Raw genomic sequence first — 19,355 nt, 5'->3', positions numbered from 1 at the left:
AGGGGAGCTTCAGTATAGTTTTACATTGAGATGAAAACCCCAAAACCTGCTAACTCGGAGATAAAGTACAAAATGGCTGCAACTATCCTCTGCCAAGTCACAGAGTAATGGTTTAACTGTGTGGTTTCCACAAAATGTGATGAAGTTAACATGATGAAGGCAATAAACAAAAAACTGAACAGCTTCAATTTGTACCTTTTTTTTGTCTACCTTACAAAAGTTAAAAACACAACACATGGACGTCTTCTGTGGGTGTGCGTCTGTCCACAAAGCATATCTCTGTCGTGTGGGTATGCCATGACGGAAGTGATCTGCAGAGAGAGTCTGCATTTTTCTGGGTATTGGCTGGCATACTGGTACACACAGCATTCAGTTTGCTTTTGCTCAGAGGCTGGTATGAGGGCAGGTGCATGTCTGAGAGGAAGAGATTACCTTTCTCCCAAGGCCAGGAAGAGCCGGTTTAAAAACAGGACAGAATGGGACAAGACGGGACAGGACAGAGGAGTAAAACAAGTCTGTACAAAACCAGACTGAGAAGGACAAACTGCGATCTTTGATTGGCTGAAAGAAAACTGGCCAACCTTAAGCTCCGTCCTTTCACTACGATGAAAAGAATTTGTCAAAACAGTATGAAATGAGAAGGGATAAGAATAAACTAATAGCAGTATTCTTTTAGCTGCCAGTCTAATACAAAGAACCAAAATGAATCTATATTCACACAGCAATGGTCCGTGCACTTCAAGCCAATATAGCGAATGATGAACGGCTGTTTGTGTTTGGTCTTTGTCACTTTAATATGACAGGGCAAATCTCCCCGCTGCCAACTCCAGCTCTGATGCAACAGTCCCTGCCCCATCTCTGATGCAACAGTGCTCATCCTAATGCTAGCAGCACACAGGGCACAAGACACAGCACCCCCTCCAAACAGACGCACAGTGTGTGTGTGTGTGTGTGTGTGTGTGTGTGTGTGTGTGTGTGTGTGTGTCTGTGCAAGGGTGTGTGAAAAGGATTGGAAAAACTTTAAAAAGTCAGCTGTCCACAAGCTTGAACTTTACCCAGCCAGCGAAATGCAGACCATGTGTCATGGGAAAAACAAATGACAACAGAGTCGACCTCTCCACGACATTAATATGGCGAAGAGCAACACTTATATAGAGACATGCGTGCGAAAAAAATTGGTACACACAAACACACAAAGTGTTAAATGTGGAAAACCGAAATTACCCGGAGTCAAAAGCAGTGACAAATTCGGGCTTACCCCAAAAACGTCAATCTCGCCGTCCTTGAATCGATTGTGGCTCCTAAGCTCTGAGAGAGAAAAAAAACAGAGAGAGAGAGAGAGAGAGATTTGAAATCGAGAGCTTTGTGGTCCTTTATCCACGTGCTGCAGACTCAGTGACTCCCTGGCTTTCTGGCGCAGAGCTGCTTTACTACATGAAAACTCTTACACACTTTTTCCCCCCTCTCGTTCTCCCTATGATCTCCCCACCCTTTTCCAATAGATTGTACTTTCTCACTTGCTGCATTTGTGCCCCAGACATCATGTGAAAAGTGGAGTAAAACAGTGCTTTTGTGGTGTGTGAATTACCTAGGGCCTAGGCAGGCACAGTAGTGCTTATGGCCACAACTCAATTACAGCAATGTGAATCAGGTGGCGGCCTAGAAATCCCCTCAGCCTGATGCACAAATAGGGACACAGAGGCGCCTTCATTGCCAAGACAGAGACAAATCTGAAGTGGCGTGTCATCTTTTCATAGTAGAGCAGCTCATCCGATGCTGTGCAGATGAATGGCTGCTACAGACAACGATCTAATGACTCTGGTTTTCAGCAAGTGTATGAATGCTTCCATTTTGTTTATGCAAACTGCTCAAATATTACAAGTGTTTACTAACAGGTCTAGTTACAGATCTAAATTGAAAGAGTCACATGGTACTTAGGCTATCTGATAAATGGCACCTTTGTGCTGGAGAAAGCATGGAAAACGCTTTGTGGTATTGTTTTCGAACCAAAAACACATAGCTGGAAATTACAGAACGGTGGTTTGTAAATGTTAAAAGGCACTTTCATGGATGCAACGTAAATGCCAAACTGCACAATCACGGTCAATCATATTTGAATAGAAAATTGGCTCATGTCAAAAGCAGTGAGCTTATCCTGTCTCTCTCTTTCGGGGGGGGGGTGTAGCAAATCCGGCTCCAATAAAATGTAGAACTGTGGACCAGGACAGGGTTTTCCAAAAGCAAGAGAAACCAATGACATTTAAAACTGTGGTCTGTTTGGGTATATTTCACTTCAGTTGTCACAGTAAGAAAGCAAGTTCCTTACACTTAGTTAACAGCAAGCTGTGGCACAACAGAGCTTTTCTGACAGCCAGGCTAATAGTCGCTCTTTAGAAGGGTCAAGATACTGCTGGAGGAAAAAAACAAAAGAAAACAGGGAAACACCATCCCTTGAGGAAGAAGTGGCCTTTTATAGGCAGCAAATGAATTTTGCAGTAATTTGTTATCACAAGCTACCAGGGACAGTGAAACAACAAAGCTTTAAATATAGCATTTTTAAAACTTATTTATTTATTTTTTACACAAATAAAGATTTGGGGTTATTATAAAGAATGGCTTCATTTGCCAATTACAAATGGCTCTCAGAGAAACCCTTAATTTGGGGTTAATCAGGAAGCAAATTTACAAACTAACATCAAATGCTTGTTTATAATTTCTATGGTCAAAGAAATATTGCTCACATCCTTTTACTACACGCTCACCTTCCTCCTGCATGTGCACATGTCAAAGATGTGGCAAAGTGAAAGGACTACGAGCATTTCGAAGCCAGCTCATTTTTAGATGTTTTTTTCCTATGAACGTGTCTTTACCTTTTTAGTTTTAACCAAATAATGATTTACCAGTGTAAAAAAAACAGTTTTAAAGTCTTTGGACAGTTAGCGAGCACAAAAGTGACACGACACAACAGAAAGGCTCAACACTTACACTATTGAATGCTATCTTGTTTGTAGGCTGATATGACTAAGCAGATATCACCCAAGTGTGATAAATCTGTACATCCCTAAATGCAATACTTACACTTTCCAGAACTACAGGATATGGACACATTTTGAGGTGCATTGTGAATAACAAAAAAGTAGTTTCATTACCCATTCCACCCTCTGTCCATCAGTTGGTTTGTGCAGAAGCTCCTTGTGCCATTTCCTGTTTTTTTTGTTGTTTTTTTTAATTACACACCCTTACTTCCTGTTTATGAATATGAATGGTATCTAAATCATGTGTTCCTACTGGTCCTGTAGAGGAAGAGCAGCATAATTTCTAGAAAGATGAAACAAGGACAGAGTTTGTGTATGCATGTGTGTGTGTCTGTCTGAGCCTCCAGCCTGCACTGATGAGAGTGGAGTGGACAGGATGAGCCCAAGGTAATCGCATCTTTATCCTTGCTGATGGGTGAAAGCAAGTCGCTGTAGACGCTCACCTTAAACACGAAGAAGAACATGGTGTCGTCACTGTTGACGCGTGGTTTCAAACCAAAGCTGATATCCCCACACATAGGAGGTCTTGAGTGCTCAGGAGATCGCAAGGAAGAGTCTAAAATAATAATTCAGTGGGGTCTCCCATCCTGAGTGTACAGCCCAGCATCTCAGCAACTGTAACTATGCTCAGGGTTGCTCAACCGTTCAAGGTTTAAAAGGTTTGATGGGAAGCAGTCCAAGTCTCAAGTAAAATTATCATCGGCCCTTGGATGTTCACTTATTCACTGTGACAGCATCGCCCCTGCGTAGACTATCAGTACAAATAGAAACTCTGATTTTGAGTACGACCAGCAGTCTCCAAGCGTGTGCTTACTTGGGAATGACAGCCCTGCAGCAAGGGTCATGAGCTCACATTAAAACAGACACAATGTGTTGTTTTAACTTGCTTGGTCCTATAAAATTCCACCGGCTGGCTGCCTATGCACGCACACACACACACACACACACAGAGAGAGAACATAAACCCCCTGTTCTTGAGGCTCTGACTCTGAGCGGTGGAAAGCCCCTTCAGTGACACATAGATCGCATAACCTCTCTTGACACAAGAGGACACAACTCCCAATGGAAAGATGCAGATTCACACACATACTGATTGCAGGCCAAGGCTCCAGACTGCTATTGTCCTTCAGAGCCATCCAAAGAAAACAATGAAGAGGGTCACGCAAGGCCCCCTGTGGAATGGTAAATAACCAGAGGGAGTGAGACCGAGAGGAAGAGACTGAGGAAGTGAGAGAGAGAGATTGAGACTAATCCAGTCTGACAGCGTTATAAGGAACACCAAGTGCAAAATATGACCATCTGGGGACAGGTGAATTCCACTAATGTTCAATCATTCAGGAAGAATCTGACACTGCTTGAATGGAAAATATGTCAGCTCCATGATGCAGAGAAGAAAAACACACATGAAGAAATAATGCAAATCATTTCACCTCTATATGGGATTCAGATTTTCTGTAACACACTTTGAAAATGCAGTGCATTTCTTCAGCCGAGTTTCACATCAATATTTTATTGACTGTAGTGAAATAAAGGGAACCTAAATCTCACGCATTGCAGGAAACACTCTTTTAATGAGCAAAATCAGTTTAGGTGAGTGCTGCCCAGGTCAAAGCCATGCACAGACAGAAAAAAAGGAGGGATAAAGTCCAAACAATATCAAAGGCTGAGATTGTGGTGATGTTAACCATTCATTAGTGCTGAGTGACCCTTATTATAAAATCATCTTTGTTGTCATTATTCATCTGGCATAAAATGCTGGCCTGTTAATTCAGACTCAGGATGTTGACAATAGGCGGTCTACAAAGGGCTGAGAAGGCACAGTCTCCCTCCCGATTGGTCTTTCATATGCTAATGAGGGAACTGTTTGGGGTTTACTGGCCTGGTTGGAAATGATTTAGGGCGACACCGGTGCTCTGAGCCTTTATGTTAAGGTTGGCCGTAGGGGCTCATATATCACCCTGATCATTAATCAATTAGCGTCTCCTAGCCACCTGTCGGACACATCGGCACACAAAACATTCCTGCCCTTGGGCAGTTGCTAGACGATGATCAGCAGTAGCAGCAGCGCCACTGCTACCTTCTAGCCCCTCGATAGCCCTCCCCACTCCACTTTATGGTAATACCCTGATGGATTACATAATCACACCCAAATACTGTCACCGACGTCAAGGGCTACTCTCCAAGAGCAGCAGATCTGAGTGGAAGCTGCCACAAACCTTTTACGGGTGCCCCCACCCCCTTACCTCCCAATTCAACACAACGCATTTGCTCTTCGCTGTCACAAACAAGAAAAGAGCGGGCAGAGAGGAATTGATGCGGACCTTGAAGGAGAATCAATAAGCTGACGCCTATTCAAAAGTGCTGAATGCACACCAATGCTGTGTCCTCCGTTGTTTTAAATGCAACTGCCTCCAGTGGGGTATTGATGGTTGCTTGGTATTGACGATGTGACACAATAGCCAAACAAGTGCGCGATGGAAAGGTTCAAACTAACAGGGCATTTGTGAAATAAGTCCAGAAAAGTACATTTGTTTGTAGATGAACTAACTGCTGACTTGCAGGGTGACAACCAAGTGCTAAACAAATGCACGGCAGACTTCTAACTAACAGCGCACACTTTAATCGTACACAGCCTGGATCTAAGGGTCTGTTATGGAAAGAGAAGGTGAAAAAAGCTGTGCTGAATTTTTTATGGTCTGGCTTTTTTCAAAACACCAACTGACTTTGTGATCTCACGGAGTCACTCGAGGCACAGTGTGGTGGGACTGAAATACTCCTCAAAGTTTTCTGTTAACAGCTGCCCCTCTACTCAGCTGCCACAAATTGAGTTTTTTGTTTTTATAACTGGAGATTTGTATGTAAATTTCACCTCTTATGCAAAGAGCCCTCACTGCCACTAGACAATCCGTTTTCCACAGCCTTGCTTCTTCTGACAATAGACAATTCTCTCCCCTCCCAATTTTTTGCTCCACACTTTTTTTTTGTTATTTGGAACTAATTCTTAAAAGCAGCTGAAGAAATAAGTGGCACTAAAATTAGCACCTAATCCGCCAACCCTCAATGTGAGGACATGGAGAAAGCAGATTTGTCAAGCCTTGATTTAGCAGTATTCTTCCATTATAAAAGTAGCACTCTTCACGCAGCTTAGCAGGACGAAACGGCTCAATCAGTCTCATGTGGAACGTTTAAGCACGAAGGGGGGGAAAGGATGGTGCAATGGCCTATCTGTGAACCCAGAAAGCCTGGCGTCACAATGGTGCCGTTATTAAGCTGCACTCATTGTTATTCCTACCTGTGTTGCACTTTTCACCTTCTGAGGGTTACCCTTTGAAAAAGAAATTCACCATCCACTTCCAAAGCTCCCCCAAAAAACAAGAGTTGTTTTACTGAGGGATTGCAAAAAATCTGGGCCACTATGTAGGATGTGCAATGCTGGACTGGTCACTGGAGACAGAGCTTTTTTCTCCCTTTTTTTCTTTTTTAAATCCAACCAGCTCAGGCAAGAAGCCAGCTCCCAACATTATCAGGTGGATTTTCAAAAGAACAAAAGCTCCTGTGCAATTCTTTACACTGCCAGTGGGGAGGGGGAAAAAAGCATGAAACAAACAGAAACCCCACGAGTGTGTGTGCATACACATAAGCCCATTGTCCTTGATATTTCAGTTGAATTGATTTCAGAAGATTATTTCAATGATAATCTCACACTTTCTTCCATTTGCTTATCTCTCCAGCTATGTCCCAAAAAATGGCAGGGATTTAGGTGTGTGCGGGTCAAAACTAAAGCTGAGAACACTGGGAGTGGAGCTATCTGTTCAGGCTTCGCATATCTAATCATGAATGCATTTCAGAGGCCACAGGACAAATAATAGATATCTTTGGAAAGATAAATCAGGAGGAGGAAAACATCTCACACTTGACTGCAAACACGGAAAGTGAATAGCTGTGTTGCCTTGGTATCTGTATGGCGGTCAAGCAGTATTGGAGAGAAAAATGTTGCCTGAGCAGATAAAGGCTATCCACAGGGTTTCAGGGGCAGCTAGAAGACAGCGGGAAGGAGGAGGATGATGGGTGACAGGGCAAAGGCTTGACCTCATGGGGTCAATAGGTGATAAGTAACATTTATCATACTTACCCAAGCTGCTAAATGAAAAACCAGGCAGCTTCTCTTCTTCACATTTCAATGTCCTAACTCCAATGAAGCTCACACTACTGGCAACCAGATGCCCTGTGTTTATGACAGAGACAAATCCTGGAATCCCTAAGTGGAAAAACATGCCATGCTGGCACACAGTAGCGCCAGTGAAACATTACATCACTCTGACGATTTAATGAGCACAGCCTGGATCAGATCAGAAGTTTAAATACCTGCCAAAGCTAATATAAAAGCTTGTATTTCACGCTTCATGAGAGAAGCTGAAAAACAAGCTTCATTTAATAGGACAACAATGGTTTCCACGATGAAGGGCTTGTGGTTGAGGGGGAAGCAAGGAGCGCTGTCTAAGTCCTGAACGCAGGGAATCCATATGGAGCCACAACTCAACCACAATGACATTCACATGGAGAAAAATGACAAAGAAGCAATTGAGTGTTGGACTAGATTTGGCACAGACCTATCAGAAAGCACCCCACCCCCAGGGGGCTCTTCGACAGTGGCTCTCTGAAGGATCACGGCAGCTTGGTATTGTTTTGGTACTCTGGACAAGTGGACAACAGTTGTAGTGGGTACCCTGGGCCATAGGCCAACCGAGAACGAAGACAACGTTGTGCAAATGGACAATTAGGGCACGCTCACGCAACGGGCATTCATCAAGTAGAGATGACAGCTAATTTCAGGATTAAAACAAACATGGCCTTCTTGTTGGCCATTTCATAACTTGTGCATGGGCAGAGCATCTACAATGAGGCTACTGGAAGAGAAATGCACATTGAAAATACAAATTAGGGATGGTGGTTCATTTTCATAGCCCGCAACTCCAACGCACAGCAATTTTGATACGCTAACACAAACTACATCTTGTCAACTGCAACACTTTCTCCATCAAAGCACTCGAGCGTTTCAACTTTAAAGTAAGGAGACATTTCCAGGCATTTCTCCATCATCCGATCATTTTAACTTTGTAAAAATACATAATGTGACATACAAGCGTCTTTCTGCTGTTGCTGTTCTGCCAGTATCTCGTGTACTAGAAGATGTGCATCCATACTTTTAAACAGTGGTGTGTTGAGTGTGTGTGTGCCCTAAAGTGAGTGACAGATATCCCATCAGGCTCAGGGAGACATCCTTTTGCTAGAGTGGGAAAAGCAAAAACGTGTCCTAACAAATGTTTTGGTCTTATCGCAAATTAGAAACAGGGATCCAAATCAATACTCCTTTTTTCCCCCTCAGGTAACTGAAGAACTCACAAAAGACGCACAACAGAAACAAGAGTCAGCTGCAATCATTCATGCCTATCAGTTAATGTGACTGCATGCAGCTCAGGCTAGTGCTCTGTTTAAAGTGATGTCTAAATACTACTAGAGATTGCTGTTAGACAAAGCTGACGTTCAGGAGCCCTTTGATTAATGCAAAAGAGTGCATGTCTACAAGGGATGAAGAGAAACCAGAACGATAATTACTGTTATCTTTATACAGGGTTTTACCTCCAAAAGAGGAATTTTTAGTTCCTCCCAAAAAGGTTTTAGAGTCAGAGAGAGAGAGAAAAAATGACCCCATTGTCATATACAATTTTCAACGAGGTTGACTTTGAAACTCCATTCTGAGTCTAACAAAAATTACACAACGTAAACCGATTTTTCACTTTTCCTAACACTTGCAGCAGTGCACACCTGTTTCTACTTTGTCAGCAATTGAGCTGCTGACCTGCCAACTGAAGACAAAATTATATATACATTCTACTGTCTCCACTATAATTTAGCAATTTCTTTAAACGGTTATGTTAATTAATCAAGTTAAACAGCCAAACGTTAAGCGTCAAAAACAGAGAAAAGTGAAAAGGCACATTGGCAGTCTTCTCACATGTGCAAAGGTGTGACAACGGGCAGAGTTCCAAGTGTTCTGCAAGTAGTTTTCTCATCATTTCTCACATTCTTGCTTTCCACCACTGTCCATATTCGCTGTTGAACTTTAACAGTCACTTCTGTGCCGACAGTGATGGTTTGACAGTGAACAGTTTGCACTCTCCTTCTGACTCTTTTCCTCAAACTCACAGTCTGAACGGTTTTATTTCTCCACAGCCAGCCTTTTACATATTCAAGATAGGAAAAGCCACAGTGTTACTATTAATGATAATTTCAAGAGTCCCAGCAGATCATTACATGAGGGAACCTTTTAAGAAAACAAGCGCGTCCATGCTCACAGGTGTACACACGGGTGATCACACACACAAACTACACCCTTTTTGGCTCCTACCTCAATGCACACTGTGCTGTCGATCTTACGTGCTGCACAATAATGTTTAATATTTAGTATTTACTTTCATATTCCCATATATCATTGTGATGTTGTTTATTGTATTACTCTCATTTTCTTCTGCTTGTTTTCTTTTTTCTTTCTCAACAGGTGATCCAGGTGATCGATATATGTATTTTTTTTTTTCTGCTTATTCTGTTGGTTTTTGTTTTTTGCCCTTCTCCCCCGTCCCTCTTCTCAACTGTTTTTCTTTCCCTCTTTCTTTCTCCCTTTTCTTTCCCCCAGTCAAGTCTGTCCCGTATTCAGCAAGTGAAAATAAAATAAAGAATAAAAGGTGAATCAAATGGACCATTACGGCAAAGCTGGGATGGTCAATTTGGTAAAGAAAATCCGTTGGGCATCTTTCTTCGCCTTTAGACAATAATTCTGATGGCAAAAGAGCCAAACGGGACAGGCAAAAAAAAAAAAAAAAAAAAAAAAAAAAAGAGTCCCAGCAGGGTATACCAGTGAGCCATTATACACGATGTCATTACCCTGTAACTGGCAAATGCAAATAGGATGCAGATATTAAGTGTGTTTGTGTAAATGGCACATGATGGAATTTATTTGTGTTGGACTTCCACATGAAAAGACAACTTCAATATCCCTTTTTATGAGGTCAAACAAAGCAATCTTTGAGTCAAGTCTAGCTCATGATTCGAGGCCTTGAGTGTGGCAACAATCATTTTGTTGACATCTGAAACTAGTGTTTGCTGCAGGGGTCTTAGGTTAGCAGCTAGAAATACATAACATCACAAGGTATCAGCAGGAACCATTCAATACCAACGTCCCTGTGTTCTTTTGCAATTTTTCTTTCTCGACTCTGTGGATCCTTTTTATGTATTAACAACAGCATCCTGTTGTGCCTGGATTTGCCCCCACTCTTTTGGATTTTACATAAATGTTCCACAAAGAGACAAATATCAATAAACAGACTTGTTGTTATTAAGAGGTGCCGCTTCGATTAGGATGGGGGAAAAAACATAGCATTGCACTAGAAAGATTCACAGTTATCAGTGATGTAGTAATGCTTTCATTTACAAGTAACCTAATCCAGGAATAAAACACACACAACTCAAAAAATAGTTTGTGAGTGTATCAAACCTAAAGTATTCCAGGTTTGTTGCAGAGTTATCTGTGGGATGAAGAATGAGGCCATCAAGGCATTTTTTAAAATATGCTAAATCTCACCCATCCATTGCCCTCCTTAATTTTCTAAAGCAGGGGTGGGACTGTTGTGGAGGGCCACAACAATAATTTTACAAGCAGAATTAAATCCAGCTTATTTGTGCAGCAGTCCACAACAGTCCCAGTTTCTCACATGACCCCCTTGGGGAAACTAATTGCCCACCTCTGCTCTAAACACCACAGGGCACTGCAGTAAAGTGTCTTCATAATGTAGTGGTTTACACATTCACAATGCAAACGAAAGCCCGGTGGTTTGATTCCGGGAGGGGACATAAATCCCTCTGGGGTTGCGTCAGGAAGGGCATCTGGCGTAAAAATGTGCCAAATCAAACATGCGGAGCTCCCCGCTGTGGCGATCCCTCGTGAATAAGGGAACAGCCAAAAGTAGCTTTCTTTATCAGGGCGTTGCAGTGAGTGAACCAAAGGAGTGTTACCAAATAAAGCGTGAAGTATTAACAAAAGCCCCTTTTGGATATCAGCTAGAATTACAGCCTCACACTTGAATGCCTCTGGCAACCAAGTCAAGCTGCAGTTTAGAATCATCCCTGCTTCTGTTATAAGGGCACCGAATAACATTTAATGAACATTTGGTTATAAAACGTCATCGGTCCCTCCGTTTCCTCTGGGCATTTGAGTGATTTACTAGTTACTATTAAGCACATGACTTAGAAAATTGTGAAAAACATTTGAGGTCACAGTGAACTTGAACTTTGAGCACCAAACACTAATCAGTTTATTCTTGAGACCAAGTAGATGTTTATGCCAGATGTAATTGCAATTATTGAAATGACAAGAATGGGATGGGAGGTCAGAGTGACTTTCCCTTAAAAAATAAATAAATAAATAAAAATCAAACAAAGAGTTTTTGTGCTAAATTTGAAGAAATTCCCTCAAGATTCTCATAAGATCTTACAAGCACAAAATGGAACTAGTGGGCAATCAGTAAATATACTCTCACCATAACAAAAGAGTGTGGAACGTGGAAAACAGCTCTAAAAGGTCAACAGTTGGCTAAAACCTGCACTCAAACCTCAGTATGTCTACATCCTGTTCAGACCTCCCTGCCACAAGAAACATGCATGTCACAATGCAAAGCAAAGGCACCAAACTATAAAGTTCGGGTCCAAACAGATGTGGATGAATTCAATGATAAAAGTCAGTGTATGAATTGGCAACAAAATTGAGCAGGCAGTGACGGATTACGAATACGTACAAATGTGAGGTTCTGCAGATATCACTCTGAAACATGAAGAAGAGTGATGCAGAGAAGCCTGCTGGAACAGAGTCAACACACTTTACACGCACAAGGCCTGGAAACAACACGCTTGGGGCTTCCACCTTCATTGAGATGAAAATGGACCTCCTCGAGAGGAAATAAAGCCATTTTTAACTCCCCCCCCTCCCGCTTCGAGTCGGCCTCCCATAATATGCCCAGTCAATGGACTGTGGGTCTATTCAACTGCAGGCAGCCCACAGCACAGCCATAAATAATGTAGGGCAGCTCACATGAAACCCTAATCACCATTGTGCTGTCACCCAACAGAGAAGATTGCTTGTTTAATTTACTGCACCGCATCTGTCTCAGTTCTGCCCAATTTAGTTTCAGAGTTTCAGCGGGCAAGTACTCCAAATATTTATCAATATGCTTTTCACACAATGCCAAAAATCAATAATAAATAAATAAATAAATAAATAAATAAATAAATAAATAAATAAATAAATAGTAATGTGTAATTACGTCCGGCTGTGTTTGTCAAAATTCTTTTGGTGGGGTGGGGGTGTGTTTGTTTGTGCTTTTTGGGGTGATGATGTGCGTTTTTGTCCTGAACAACAAACCAAAAAAACCCAAAACTGCATCTTGTGTAACAACAAAGGCTGGCTGAGAAAAAGCCATCAACACTCAATAACCAGAGCTCATTACTGGCAATATACAACATACTTCATTACATTACTATTCCATTAGCATGCTTCTATTTGCATATTCCAGTCACCTCCTTACCGAGGCAGTTGATCATAAATGGCAGCCATATGCTGCGTGGTGCGCCATATTACAGAATTATTACTGCGACACAAAAAGAAAAAAAAAAAAAGTGAATTATGTTGACATGAAATGAAGTACAAAACCAATCAAAAGGATCCGCCGTTAACGATAGCGTCTCGCAGTCTCATTGGCTGAAAGTGTATCATTTCAGGCCACAGGTTATGGTGCCTCGGTAAAAAAGAAAAAAAAATCTGCAAGCCTGACAGCCTAGTTTAACAGACAGGGTGCATTTCTGCTACACCTCCTTTAGTTGTACTGTACATCAAGTTTGTTCATGTCTAAACTGCCAAAATAAACTTTGTTTTGCTGTTTTTATTGGAAAAATTGATTGGGGCACAACAAAGCTACACAAAAGTAAATGTAATTGGTTTTAAATTATTTTCTACACTCTCTTTGGGTATTTCTGGCTTTCCATCACCTTCTCCAGCTGCAAATGCAGAAATCCTGTCATCTAATGGGCTCTGTGCTGCAACGTTCCAGCACGACGATGATTTGGTGTGATGGCTCTTCACCGGGGCTGGCTGCATTGAGATGACAGACCATGGAGACAGAATAAGTAGCAGCGGCTCACTAGCTTCACAGACTCGGCGGGCACAAGCCAAGACAGCAGAGCAGTACGATAACGATGCTATGTGCCGAGCCACTTACAGGAGCTGCCTATTCGTGCTAGCAGCAGCGAGCGCGGTATCATCTTGTTCAGGACCATTATCTCACCACCGCACTGTTCTCCTCACACTGATAAATGTGGCCTATAGCAACTTGAGCTAATGTGCAAGCAGCTGCAAACACGGCATCTGGGTAATACACTGTTGACGGCCACATACGCCCACACAGGAGGCACAATAGAGAGGATTTGTTCCACTGAAATCAGTGTGAAGATGCCTTGGTTTGTGCAGTGGTTTAACATTAGCCAATGCTACTTCTTGGGAAGGAAGTGGGAGCTGTCAACCGCCTCACTTAGAGAGATGTTTGTTTGTTTTTTTAAATGGGGAGCAGACCAGCCAAACATTATCCTTCAAGTAAGAACTAAAATATTAGTGTAACAAATCAAGGCAGAAGATGAGATTAAATCTGTATCTTCTCTTACACACCTTTTTGGAAATATTTAACTGTCAAATACATTCAAATTACATCGGTGTCAGCAAAGTGGACATGAAAACTGAATGTTATGACTGACTGCACATTCACACTTGGCACAGAGAAATACGCATATTATCAAGAAGCACTTAAGGACAGATTGGCCGGTCAGACATCTGTGTAAGTGACACTGGCTATCTAGCTAGCTGTCTGACTCATGACAGCAGAAGGTTAACTTGGCAGCTCAGCTGTACAGCGCAGCTCTAAAAGGAATATTAACAGCATGTCCCTCAGTGCTGACGGAGAGAGAAAGAAAAAGCAGAGAAAAAGGAGAGATGGAGAAAACGCAAGGAGCAAAAGGGGTGGGTGTGCAAATCCAATTTCCAGTGACGGTGCGCTCAGGATCACCGTTTCGCTAAAAGAACATATCATCTGTCAAAGTTAATGGCAGTGTCCTCGGGAAAATGAAGGAAAATAGAATGAAGACCGTTCATTAAGGAGGTGAGGGACGGGGGTGTGTCGAAGCCATCGGTCTGCTCTGCCGTCGCCGCGGGAAAATAAATATATACCAGAGCTATTATTTGTGCATTTAGAAGGTGGCAGTGCAGTCGCAATCAAGAGCCGGTTCACATGCGGCAGAGGTAATATTAGTGCAGGAGCAGTCTGCGGGCTCAAACACCGAGCTATCGCTGGGAATGAAGAGGTCGTCCGGGCTGCCTGGGAGGACGGTTGGCAGGCTAGCTAACAGGCCCAGCCAGGCTGTCTCTCACTCAGAACTGTGGATGTACTCAGTGGAAGCAATTGATACCATTGTTTTATAGAGAGGAGGGTGGAGGGGGATTAAGAAGCAACAATAGGTCTCTTTCACTGGAAATGTCAGCCGTCACGCTGGGGGACTGTCCGACTGGGCAGAGACACTTCTGCAAAAAGCCAAGGTACAAAATGAGTGTGGAAAATAGTATGAAATTCTGTGACAAGTGCAATGAAACACTGCGACACAGGCCAGAAACATCCACATGCCAGCTGGTAGAAATGCAATCTCAAACATGCAAAATAAGCTGTGGGAAACTTTACAACAAAGATCAGTCAAGCCATGTCAACCATAAATACAACCCCCTGAGTATATTATTATTTTATGTGATCTTGAAGTGGGGAGGGGGATCAGCGCTTCAATTCTGCAGTAAAACATCAATGGTTTCAGGGTCTATCAAAACAATGTGCAGCTCGAAACAGATTCTAAATCAATAACCTGGATAATAGGTTATATGGGTCTTTAGCTCAGCCTCATTAGGAAAAAAAAGGAGACAATTGTGGCCTCATTCTTCAGGCAAATTAACATAGCGAGGAACCTAAAATAACAACCGATGATCCATTCTGGGACGTTTTATTAAGAGACTATACAACAGAGAGACACAAAGTTCTTTCTCTGAGTGCTTTGATAACCCAGCTGGCCTTGGACCTCTTTGAAAATGTTGCTCCAAAGGGTTGAGGTGAATATAAAGAACAAATGGAAGCGAGGCAGCCTGCCGCTTTAAGACTGAGATGATACCAAGTTATTCTACCACTCTGACCTAATTGCTCTCTCGCTCTCCCAACATGAACACTGGGAGCTGTGCACTCTGACACGTAAAGATTATTTAATACCATCAAAGCCATTTAAAAAAGAGGAATAAAAGGAAAGCAGCATAAAAGGGAAGAGGGAGTTAACCCTCACGTGACTGGCAGCACCAGGCACGCTAGTTTGCTATGTGGAGAGCTACAGAATTGGAATCAGTATGCAAAAGCAGGCCTGTCTAACTGCCGCCGGCCAACATGAGCGGAGCTCCCACATCACAGCGGCTCCACTCCCCCTCCAAAAAAAAAAAAAAAAAATCCCACTCGGCTTCAGCTACACTCTCCTCCCACCCTTCTTCTCTCCTGCTTTTCCCACACTCGCCCCAGTCCCAAAGGCAACGACTACGTCATTGGGCACCACAGAAAAACCACAGTAATATCCTAATTTATTTCTACTTATTCTGACAGACCGTGGGCCCGTTTCATTTGGGTCAAGGCTGGTTTTATTAGTGTAAAGCCACACTGTGCGGTTCCACTGGACTCCATTTGTAGAAGCATGTTTGCTGCTTACTACTCTTTACGGCAGCATCAGTAGTCAACCAACACCTGTGCACACCAAATAGATTCTAAGAAATAAAAGACAAAAAAAGAAACAAACCCCAATCTTCACATCAGTTTTTCCTATTTACAGCAAGTCGAACTCTTATTTCTGCTGTGTGGTTTTCACTAACAAAACATCTAGCAATCAAAATCTGACAGGGCGTTGGTGCGACTGGGGTAGAGGTGTTTACCATTCAAAAAGCACTGGGTGACACCTCTAGTTGCAGTGAACTTGTTTCATCTGTCAGCACATGCTGACTTCGTACTGTACAGTCATAACCTCGTGAGTCAGCCTGGCACATCATTGACAGGGTAGCAGGCTACTGCGGCCAGCAAGACTGCTACAATCAAAGCACCTGACAGACGCCATCCTTATAACGGTAAAAGAAGAAAAGAAAAACATACTTAAGTCCAAAAGGAGGTCACTAAAAATGCATTAATTCAATACACAAGCCTTATTATAGTGATATAATATTACACCACAGGGAAGGGAAAGAGTATATAAATGTGTGAATTGTGCAAAAAAAAAAGAGAAAACCCCACAAAACTAAAACAAACCTTGAAATAAATTCCTCTCATCAAGAACAATCCAAACAACCGTTAATAACTCACCACGTATCATCTGCTGAATTCACTAGTTCCATGTATGATGAGAAAAACTGTCATCACATGTAACCAAACTCACAGAGCTAGGAGCTACTGACTCACCACTGCCATGCCAAACCAACAACAACAAAAAAAAAGAGAGAGAGAGAGACAAAAAACCCTTTCTAGTGTTTGAGTTGACTCTACAAACTATAGAGGAAGCAGAGGGACACACCGAGGGCGTGGGGGAGGTGAGGTGGCAAACTGAGTGTGCCACTGCCTCTGCTGACATGATGATACATTTAGGGCACACGAGGCCTTTGACTGGCACGGTTCACACGAGAAGAGTCGCTGCTTTCCGCCAACACTTGTCACAGAAGTTCTGACTGCATCACAGAAACCACTCCTGTCACTTTTTTTACTAACAAATGCGACAGTAGGCAGTATGACTAGGTCTTTAGATCTTTAATAGACCTTCTGAGAACAAAAAAAAACAACCTTTAAAATCTTACTAGCATGAAAACGGCGTGTGACTGCAGGAAACCCTTTCTCTGAACCTCGCTCAATTAAAACGCTACTATGAGATCTGCTCGCGAGTGCCAGTATCATGCCTTTCATATAACCCCGCAGCTTATCGGGAACTGTATTTTTAGAACACAATGATGAGCATGCGTGACATCGGATCAGGTATCACAAGATGGCTAGACAGCAAACACAACAATTTTATGCAAAATGTCTGAAGGTTATTATCAAAAATTTTCATTAGAGTGACAGCTTACTGGGTAGGAAAGAATAATCTTGTATTCAGGCCAAGCCTTGCCAAACCGTGGTGAGGGCACAGCATTTAACTGTGAATCACACCAAGACAGGAGGTGACAGAGTGGGAAAACCCTCAAACACCCCAGATTTCCCAGTGAGTGACTCTTCCCCTAATGCATCTTGCTCTGAATGTCACAGACTGTCACAGGAAAGGTCGGGTATCTTTTTTCCTTTCAGTGCCACCCTGCGACCGCTTCCCCCTGAAAACAACCGGTCTGCCCTGCCATGCAGCCAGCAGAGAAGATCTAGAGAGTCGTAGCTTAAATAAATAAATCACTCAACAAATCCTACACAGGAAATGAGGGTTCATTCAAACACAGGGAAACATCTCTACAAAGTACCGCTATCAACAGAGGGTACAGAACACTGTAATCTGTGGTTTATAAGACAACATTTTACAAGACAACACTGCAGGATTTTGATGCTGCAGGGTATACTTAAAGACTCCTGACATTTAATTTGAGGTGATGCAGACGCCTTAAATCGCCACATTATCTTGACAGCAGATAATCGAGAGTGTTAACAAATTGGGGGAGATATCTGTCAGTTTGCCAATGTACCTTAAGGCTATAAAGAAAAGCAACAGAAAAAAAAAGCATGTGGCTGTTTTTGTTACAGTACTTTTTTTCCCCCCTTGTCGGGTCAGCAGGTATGCAGCTCAGTTTCAGAGCACCTTGAAAGTATTGCAAGCAGTGGCCGGTGCCTCTAGTCTGCACACCGAGGAAGTGGCTCCCTGACATGACCGGTATTAATTATGCACTGGAGCAAAGTTTACCTCCAGCCTGAAGTAGCCCACAGCCAAACAATGGTGAGCGAAATGTGCATAACGTACCATGTGAAATGAAATACTATCTCCCCACATTCCGTTGTCCCGACGCTGCCAAAAACACTAGCTTTTCTCTGAGAGGGTAACAGAGACACCCATACACACATTACAGGGTTTTCCCCTCCTTCTCTTTTAATTCGCAAATCCCCACTTTCTCAACAGCCAAGCTAGGTGGACACCGAAACGGCTCTGCTAATTAAGTAAAGGAAGCTGTCAGCACTTAAATGTGACCCGGTGTCTTTCCAACCTCCACCTAGGCAAAGACGCGTTAGCTCTGACATGCTAGCCGACCTAAGAAGCGTCGGATTCGCACACTATAACGTCGCTCGGTTAAACACACCTATGGTTTATTTTTTTTGCTTAATTGGCCATGAGAACGCCAACTTGACAGGGAGTTTTATGGTCAGGCTGTCCAGTACGCTTCTGACAATGAACGGCGTTAAAACAACCAAACAAACAAAAAACTGTCACACCCGTGCATTTAATGACCGTGCCGACTCGTGACGCGTTCAAAGTCCTCCAGGTGTAAAGCGGACAGGTTACTACGGTGCCTGGCTAACCCCCCGATGGAGACCCGAGAACTGGACACATGCTGTCAAATGTTGTCTAGCTGTCAATGACAAGTGTATGGTAATACCTGGGACCTGTTGACTCCTCCTCCTGCCGCTGCTGCTCGCCTCGGACTGCTGCTGGAAGTTCAGTCGCGCCGCTGTATTTCTAACGCGGGTTGTAGTCTCTTTTTTCTTTTCTTTTCTTTTTTTTTGAAAGTTTTCCGCCGACTTCTCAAAATCTCCAAAAAACGGTGGCCCTCACGAGCGCTGAGTGAGTTAACCCCCACCGGGCAAACAGCGGGTAAGAAGTCGGCGAGTGGCGTTCAAAGAGCAAGCAAGTTCGAAACGACGTTCGCAGAAGCAACCATGGCAGTCACGTTCTCTGGCTGTGAAATCCAACACCAGCCCCGACCCCGCCCCCTTTCTCTTTACTGGGGCCTGTCATCGAAAAAGTGGATGTCCTGTTTCTCTCCAGATGTTCTCCGCGCGCTGCTGCAACCAAGCGAGGCAACAAGAAGGAGCACTCACTTTGTTTTGGTTGCATTTTTAATGCGTTTCTTGGAGCTCGTTTATGCTCCATTAAAAATACACACAGTTTTCTATCCGTCTCTCTATCTAAACAATGAAACCA

The 19,355-nt window shown here is 43.0% G+C and overlaps 1 protein-coding gene across 9 annotated transcripts in view; it reads right to left on the bottom strand.

Moving 5' to 3' along the window:
- Positions 1–19,123, bottom strand: part of raraa (retinoic acid receptor, alpha a) — a 141,513-nt gene extending 122,390 nt beyond the window's left edge. For 4 of the 9 annotated variants that reach the window (XM_085171565.1, XM_085171569.1, XM_085171563.1 and 1 more), the window contains exons 1-2: positions 18,811–19,123; positions 1,259–1,308 (exon numbers count right to left, since the gene is read on the bottom strand). The gene's annotated coding sequence lies outside the window, so the exon portion shown is untranslated. Of the gene's footprint in view, positions 1–1,258; positions 9,366–18,810 lie in introns of those variants that run through there. The other 5 variants (XM_085171562.1, XM_085171564.1, XM_085171567.1 and 2 more) reach the window with 2 other exon arrangements.
- Between the last annotated feature and the right edge of the window lie 232 nt (positions 19,124–19,355).

The sequence above is a fragment of the Neolamprologus multifasciatus genome, chromosome 8 (assembly GCF_963576455.1).
Source record: "Neolamprologus multifasciatus chromosome 8, fNeoMul1.2, whole genome shotgun sequence".
NCBI classification, from domain to species: Eukaryota; Metazoa; Chordata; class Actinopteri; order Cichliformes; family Cichlidae; genus Neolamprologus; species Neolamprologus multifasciatus.
This window is presented reverse-complemented; position numbering and strand designations above follow the sequence as displayed.